Consider the following 8,995-nt stretch of genomic DNA (forward strand, 5'->3'; position numbering starts at 1 on the left):
TCTTGTAAAGGCATGGTAGTAATGATTTTCCTTTCTTCCACAGCACCTGGAGCAGCACCCTGCAACCTGGCCCTGGAGCGGTCCTTCCTCGGACGTCCTCTGACCCGTCCCAGCCATCCGACAGCCAGGAAGCACCTTGCAGGTCAGCCACACACACAGCTGGTGACCAGGAAGCTGGGCCATCAGGTGTTCCCCTGTCCCAGGTCTCTGCCACTGGTTATGCGGGCACTACCCGCCAGCGGCAGAGGGCCTTGGACAGGAATGTCTTGCCCGAGTTTATGCATTTGAGCGAGGCCTTTAATTCCAGCCTCAAGTCGCTGTCCGACAGAGTTGAAAGCGGTTTTGCACTCATGGAACGTGGTTTTAACCACTTTGAACACCGCTTCAATTCTGTAGAACAGCACCTTGACCGTCTGGAGGCCGACCTCAACAGACCAGCACACCATTTTTTTAGTAAGATTGAAAAGGGCATGGCGGAACACCTTAGTCCTGAGCAACAGCTGAATATGCTGCAGGCCTGCAACAATGCTTTCTTGCAGGCTATGCAGCATAATCGGTACGGTCAGCAGTCAGTGGTGTCATTTCCACCTGTGCCACCATTGACTCGCTTCACCTCACTACCGACTTGTGCTGCATACTACTGCACGGACACCTCTATTCAAAGCCAGGACACCCACCGTTACACCACCACAAGTCTGAGTGCAGCTGGTCACTTCACCGACACCACCATGGCAAGCGCTGCTCCTGTCTGGAGCACCACCGCCACTCCCATGCATGCGTGGAGCTCAGCCACCACTAGGCAAACATGGAACAGCCCTGCCGCTACAACAACATGTAGTAGCCCTGCCACCACCACTCCGCAAACCTGGACCATCACTGCCGCCACCAGTCCTCCTGCAAGGATGAGCACTGCCAACCAAGAGCAGCAGCAGCAGCCACCTCAGCAGCAGCAGCCACCTCAGCAGCAGCCACCTCAGCAGCAGCCACCTCAGCAGCAGCCACTTCAGCAGCAGCAGCAGCCACCCCAGCAGACGGGGGACCTACACTCAATATTTGCCCCAAGTTCAAGGCGAAATCAGCCACCTCAGCAGCAGCAGCCACCTCAGCAGCAGCAGCAGCCACCCCAGCAGACGGGGGACCTACACTCAATATTTGCCCCAAGTTCAAGGCGAAATCCATCAAGGCGGGCATTGGGCCAAAGTCGGTCCAGGCACACAAGCCTACGGCGACATGCCATTACAACAAATGTACCTGAACAGATTTCCTCTCCTCCAAGTGTTCCTAGTTTAATTCCCTTAACTGGACTACCTTCCCCCACAAGTTTTGTTGCCCCTTCCCCTCAAACACCGTCTTCAACTGCAAGTGTTGCATATTCCCTGCACACCCCCAAAATTGAAACCATCTGCCCCCAAACGCCGGAAAAAATAATTTTTTGGTTTATTTTTGTGATTAAAAATAAATTTACATTTGTGGTTCACCATTACAAAGTTTCATTAATGTTGTTTGCGCCGCTCACACACACTGATGGGTAAATACATGTTAAAAACCAACCCAAGGCCTAGTATAGTCATATGTGAAATAACACGGACTAGTATAGTCATACCAAGGCCTAGTGTAATAACTCGAGTTTTACCAACTTGGATCTGGTTTCATGAAAAACAAACTGTTGAAACTTGTCTAAAAAATAAGTTTCTTTCTTAAAAAGTTTCACCAGTTTGTTTTTTGTGAAACAAGATGCTAGTTGGTAAAAATCGAGTTATTACAGTAGGCCTTGGTATGACTATACTAGGCCGTGGTATTTCACATATGACTATACTAGTAGGCCCAAGGCCTACTACACTCATATTTGAAATACCACGGCCTAGTATAGTCATTCCAAGGCCTAGTGTAATAACTCTAGTTTTACCAACTAGAATCTGGTTTCATGAAAAACAAACTGTTGAAACTTGTCAAGTTTCACCAGTTTGTTTTTCGTGAAATAAGCTCCTAGTTGGTAAAAATCGAGTTATTACAGTAGGCCTTGGTATGACTATACTAGGCCGTGGTATTTCACATATGACTATACTAGTAGGCCCAAGGCCTACTATACTCATATTTGAAATACCACGGCCTAGTATAGTCATTCCAAGGCCTAGTGTAATAACTCTAGAAACTTGTCTATTTCTACACTACAAGTTGGAATTGAGCTGATTACATTCATCCACTCAATGCTGACTTGTATTCCCCATTGACTTTCATTGGGGTTGGGTTTTGAGGGTTGGGTTTTGAAAAAAATCACATACTTTTTTTTCAACTAGTTGGACAATTTTCTCTTGAAAAAAATTGGTTTACTGATTCATGGACTGCAGCTTTGCTCGTTCCAATATATTTCACGCAGACTAGCAATGCTGCATTTTAACTCATATGTGTATTTACCTGCCCAGGTGTGTGAACATCAAAAAATTCAGTTATACATGGGAAGTTTTTTATTTAATTGGAGTTTAAAAAATATAGTGCACTCAGTAATGGTATCAAATAAGGTTTTTTATTACCATAAACAAACAAAAACATTACACCATTTCATCTTGCCAGTGCACCCGTCCTACATCAGAAATAAAGTAGGCCGCAAATTGGTCCCTCATTTGGCCAACTTCAACGGATGACCTGAGAGTGTGCTGAGTGAATTCAGGCAATGGGTTAGGAGCATCATCGTCCAGTTCAAAGATCGGGTGCTCTTTAGCCATCACAAAGTTATGTAGAACCACACAGGCCTTCACCACCTCATCGACTGTTTCAAGTTTAAGATTAATGGCCGTGCCCAGAATTCGCCATCTGGAGACAAGAATCCCAAAAGCACACTCGACAGTTCTTCTGGCCCTGGTCAGCCTGTAATTAAATATTTTTTTGGTGTGGTCCAAGTCCCGGCTGGAGTAGGGTTTCAGTAAGTTTCCGCACATTTGAAAAGCCTCATCGCCAACCATTACAAAGGGCAGTGGCGGAGCTTCGGTGTGAGGAAGAGGCCGTGGCATAGGGAAATTAAATTGGTTGCCATACAACCTCCGGCCCATGTCTGAGTTTTTAAAAGCCTGTGAGTCATTACCACGGCCAAATGCTCCAATGTCCACTGCTACAAACATACATCCGGCATCCGCAATGGCCATGAGTACTATTGAAAAGTACTTTTTGTAATTATAGTACTCAGATCCCGTTCTTTTGGGTTTGATGATCCGTATGTGTTTACCATCAACAGCTCCCAAACAGTTGGGAAAATTGCATACTGTCCAGAATTTGTCAGCAATTTCCATCCACTTTTCAGCGGTGGGCAGGGGCATAAATTCTGGACAAAGAACATTCCAGAGAGCCCGGCAGGTGTCAGCAACAATTCCAGACAAGGTAGAGATTCCAATACGGTACTGGAAGTGTAGTGAAGATAGGGTTTCTCCAGTCACCAGGAATCTGTGAACAGACAAAGAAGTAAAATTAATATTTATGTATATTATTTTAAAAAACTATAAAATAAAATATTAGTACATTCACGAAAACTAATTACCCAAGGTTTTGAATACTAAATTTAAAAAAAAAACATCAGACCGCACCCCTTGGTTTTTAAATATTACATACCGTAATGTCACCAGTAGCCGTTCCTCAGGAGGAATCGCACGACGGAGCTGTGTGTCCTGTCTCCGGATGGATTGTTGGACACGAGCAAGCAAATCCCTGAAACTTTCTTGGGACATCCGGATATAATCTGTAAATTTCTCCGGATTTGCCTGGAGCTCGCTGTAGAGGGTGTGGTATGCCCCACGGCTCTCCCGTAGTTCAACAATCGGATGTATCCACATACGCCGCCGCTGCCGTCTTCGCTGCCTCTCTCTCTTCCTTTGTTCATGGCAAGCAACTGCATACGCCTGAGCCATCGCGATGTCCAAATCCAAGTTGAAGTGAAAACTCTTCCAGCGCAGATCCATGGTCACGAGAAGAATCAAGCAAATGTGAAGAATACTGTAGACAGGGTCTATATATTAACATACCACACCCACAATGAAGTCCCATTGGTCTAGTGTGTTGTTGAATGGTTTTTTTTTCTTTTTTGGGGGGTTTTTCAAAAATCTGTAAAAAAACGCAAACGCACAAAAAACGCATACAAACGCACAAAAACGCTGCGTTTTTTTCCTGCATGCGCATAAAAATGCTTGAAAAAAACGCAGCAGTTGTATGCTTTTGTATGCGTTTTTTCAATGCGTTTTTTGCGGGAAAAACGTGCTGCAAAAAAAAGCAAGTGTGAAACTAGCCTAATGGGGTTTTTTTTCACCCAAAAACCTATTAAAGTCTATGGGAGCGCTGACGTGCGTCAGCGTTAAAAAACACATGCATTTTTAAAAAAAAAAAAACATGCGCAAAAAAACAAGAAAACGCATTAAAACAGAATTATCCATTTTTATGCGCGCTTGCACTGCGTGCGCAGTGCAAACGTGCATAAAAACCCGCATCATGCGTTTTATGCGGTTTCTTGGTTTTTTTTGCGCATGGTTTTTGCAAAAAAAGCATGCTTTTTTTGTGCTGACATGCGCATGTCAGCGCTCACATAGACTTTAATGGGTTTTTGGGTGAATTTCGTGCACATTGCTTTTTTTGAGACAGGACGGACGCACAAAAAATGCAACAGGATGCATTTTGTGTACCCGGGCGCACACTGCAAAAAAACGCATGCGCAAACGCGTACAAACACATCACAATGCACACCCATGTTAAGCATAGGAAAAAAACGCATGCACATTTATGCGCAAAAACGCAGCGCAAAAAAAAAATCACAAGTGTGAAACCAGCCTTAGCCTGTGGCTTGACACCTGTAATGGAACAGGTGTCAAACCGCTGCGGATTCTGCACAAAGAAGTGACATGCTGCAAATTTAAAACCGCAGCAAATCCGCGCGGAAAAATACACAATGTGTGCACTGCGTTTTTCATTTTCCATAGACTTAAATGGTACTGTACAACGCAGCAGAAACTGCTGCGGATCCGCAGGGCCAAATCCGCAACGTGTGCACACACCCTAATTGTGCACCGAGAGGAAGTAATGCATCCTCCTGAATGCGTGGAGATGCAGCACCTGGGAATAATGGCAACAGCTTACTATAGGCAGAATACGGATCATACGGCAGAGTGGCAAACGGTGGAGAGGCAGAAATGTGCGGAGATGCTGCACCTGTGAAATGCGCGGCCAGCACCTGTGAACTGCGCAGAGATGCTGCACCTGTGAAATTCATGCCCAGCAACTGTGAAATGCATGCCGAGCACCTGTGAAATGCGCAGACGCTGCACCTGTGAAATGCGCAGACGCTGCACCTGTGAAATGCGCAGACGCAGGAGCTGTGAAAAGCGCGCCTAGCTCCTGTGAAATGCGCAGATGCAGCACCTGTGAAATGCGCAGATGCAGCAGCTGTGAAAAGTGCGCCTAGCACCTGTGAATTGCACGCCCAGCATCTGTGAAATGCGCGGCCAGCACCTGTGAAATGCGCAGATGCTGCACCTGTGAAGTGCACCCAGCATCTGTGAAATGCGCGGCCAGCAACTGTGAAATGCGCAGATGCTGCACCTGTGAAAAGCACACCCAGCACCTATGAAATGCATGCCCAGCACCTGTGCAATGCGCAGAAGCAGCACCTGTGAAATGTGCAGACGCTGCACCTGTGAAAAGCGCACCCAGCACCTGTGAAAAACGCACCCAGCACCTATGAAATGAGCGCCCAGCACCTATGAAATGAGCGCCCAGCACCTGTGAAATACGAGCCCAGCACCTGTGAAATGCGCGCCCAGCACCTGTGAAATGCGCGCCCAGCACCTGTGAAATGCACGGCCAGCACCTGTGAAATGCGCAGACGCTGCACCTGTGAAATGCGCGCCCAGCACCAGTGAAAAGCACGTCAAGCACCTGTGACATGCGCAGACGCTGCACCTGTAAAATGCGCCCAGCGCCTGTGAAAAGCACGTTCAGCACCTGTGAAATGCGCAGACGCTGCACCTGTGAAATGCACGTCCAGCACCTGTGAAATGCGCAGATGCTGCACCTGTGAAAAGCACGCCCAGCACCTGTGAAATGCAGAGACACTGCACCTGTGAAATGCACGCCCAGCACCTGTGAAATGCAGATACACTGCACCTGTGAAATGCAGAGACACTGCACCTGTGAAAAGCGCGCTCAGCACCTGTGAAATGCAGAGACGCTTGACTCTGGTAAGGTCGATTCCTCGTGGATAATTCCCTGCCCCCCCCTTCAAACAAAGACCAGCACAACCATTCTTGGGTGTAAAACGGCCACAGCATTCCACCACCGGGTATCACCCAAACTCCTAGTACTGTGACCCCGGCGCTCCGTCACCGGGTGTCACCCAATGTTTTCCATTAATGTGAATCCAACGTTCCACCACGGGTATCACCCAATCTCACCAGACCACCACCACAACACCGTCCAATGAAGGAGATCCATGTATTCCAGGAGTCCCTAAAATGTAATTTAAACCAACTTCGAGGACGCACCAGCGCCACGCCGAGACCACCTTGACCCACTCAAGTGCTTGAGACCCCACCAAACGGCATTGCTGTGGCCTCTTGTCTTTTTTTATGTCCATAAATCCGTCCCCACCGCATTAGGTGTATTCCATCTGCCAACCAAAACACTTTTCCATACGATTAAAAAACTGCATGGCGTTCCGCTACTGTCCCATGCAGCTCCACAAACTTGGATACTTCCTTGTTAACTTTTCCGGGTATGACCACACTATTTCAAATTCATGAACCCCACCCACAGCTGCTCCAAATCTCTCTTTATGTCACAAACTAGTTGCTTCCCAGGGTGAACTCCCAGGTCATTATCCCCTACTTGTAAAACTAATATATCGGGAGCTCCATGATGAAGAACTGCTGTTTGATACTCGTGTTGATTACCCTGCCCCAAGTTGAACCCCTAACTCCATCTGTATCCTGTCCGTCAGTCTGTCTGCTCATAGCGCTCCCCAGTGAACCTGAGAATGGGCTAGAATCCAAATTAGTAGCGCCACTTGCTCTGTAAGAGAACAAACGAAAGTTAATGCACCGTTTTAGTTAACAAACTTCAGCCATGTTATATCCGGGAGGTCATACATAGGACCGGTACCGTTGTGACTCCCACCGCTCAATTCTCATTATGATTCCTGGACTTAAACATCCTCTCACTGCCTCCATAGCAGACCCTATTTGAAAAAAATGACTTCCCTAATTGTGCGGCTCCATAACCGCTTCCACCAATCACTTTTTGAAACACCTGACAAACTGATATTTCGACAAGAATGACGTATCCTCATGACATAACAGGGGTCCTCCGTGTCTGGGCCTGGAGGCCATGAAAATACCAAAACATAGCCACGGGCATCCAATAGAATCCTGCACCTTTCCCAACATAACCTTCTTTCCTTTTGCCCTTTGATTAGTCTTCGACTTTCCAATCCCAAATTCTAACCCTCTCTGTGTGGCTATAATATCTCCAGCTAGAATACCCACGTGTGTCTGACTAAAAATTCTTTGTCAAATCAGTTCTATTCTGAAGGGGAGGGGGGTAGCAACAGAATGCATAACTGTATAATGACACGTGTCATCCTTCAAAACTATTATCCTGCCCATATTGTAGCCAGCTGATCAATTTCCAGGTTTTTGTCTAGAATCACCCATATGTGCAATAGTTGGGTCTAGAAACACCCAAATGTACAATAGTTGGGTCTAGAAACACCCATATGTATAATGGTTGGGTCTAGAAACACCATATATATAATAGTTGGGTCTAGAAACACCCATATGTACAATAGCTGGGCAGTAATCATTTAAATCTACCTACTACTATTCCTGGAATAGTGCTGAGTATATAGGGGAAGATATGATAAATATAGAGTAATTAAAAGCTGTACCCAATGTAACATCAACCTTATAACCGACTATTACCTAACCTTCATAATACCTGGACATATTGATTGAAATAAACCTATGTTACTTGTTTTCGTGCACTGGTGTACCCGCACTTGCTGGGTCCAGGTCCTCGGGGCTAGGCATATCGCCCTACCTGTTCATGTATTTATCTACATTACCCTTAGCTGCTCCCCGTTAATGAAAAGGAAACTGGGAAGAGGTACATTCCATTTTGTGTTAATGTACGTGATCACTTCTTTCTTTAGTTGCTCCCCTGACTGACGGTCCTCAGATTAGGCATACAGCTCTTCAGGTTATTGCACCGGATTACTGCTTGTCCAGAGGTCAGCCTTAAAGAAACAAGACTTGGTCAATATAACAGTGACGATTCGTGCCGCTGCATTCCCAACTCACCAACACACATGAACAGCCAGAGGGGGTCCTCTAACTTCTTGGCTCACACACCGGGACCACGATAATTATTACGATTCTTTTCCATCCTGGACAAAGGCATTGCCATGAAATAGAAAAATTACGCCGAGCGCCCCACAACATTGGACTATACCCATTAGTCACCGATCCCTGCGTTGCCTCATTCCTCACCCACAATATTACTTAAATTAGGGAAATTCATATAGGATAAAGACCCCACTCATGGCTCTGACCACTCTAATTAATGGCCGACACTGTTGTGTTTGTGCCTCTGCTAGCTCTCATTAATGACCAGCACGGTTGTGTCCATAGCTACACCTGCCTTCAGTAATGCCGGCACGTGTTTATGCTCTGATTCATAAGCAAATGGTGGGTATATAGTATAGCTGTTAAGGTTCTGTAATGACAGTGTAGCACCACTAGGGGGAGCCATCAAGCATGGCACAATATATAACTATGCATATAGAGGAAGTGCTATATATACAGCAGTCCAACCATATACTGTGGGACTCCTATAATTCCTGGGTATAACTATACATATAGAGGAAGTGCAATACGTACCAGGGTAAACCATATATACCGGGGTACAGCTGGATCACAGGGGGTATAACATAGTGTGAATGCTATATAAGCCGGGGTACAGACCTATA

This window comes from Dendrobates tinctorius, unplaced genomic scaffold (genome assembly GCF_039654945.1).
Source record: "Dendrobates tinctorius isolate UK_male_01 unplaced genomic scaffold, ASM3965494v1 ptg000181l, whole genome shotgun sequence".
Taxonomy (NCBI): Eukaryota; Metazoa; Chordata; class Amphibia; order Anura; family Dendrobatidae; genus Dendrobates; species Dendrobates tinctorius.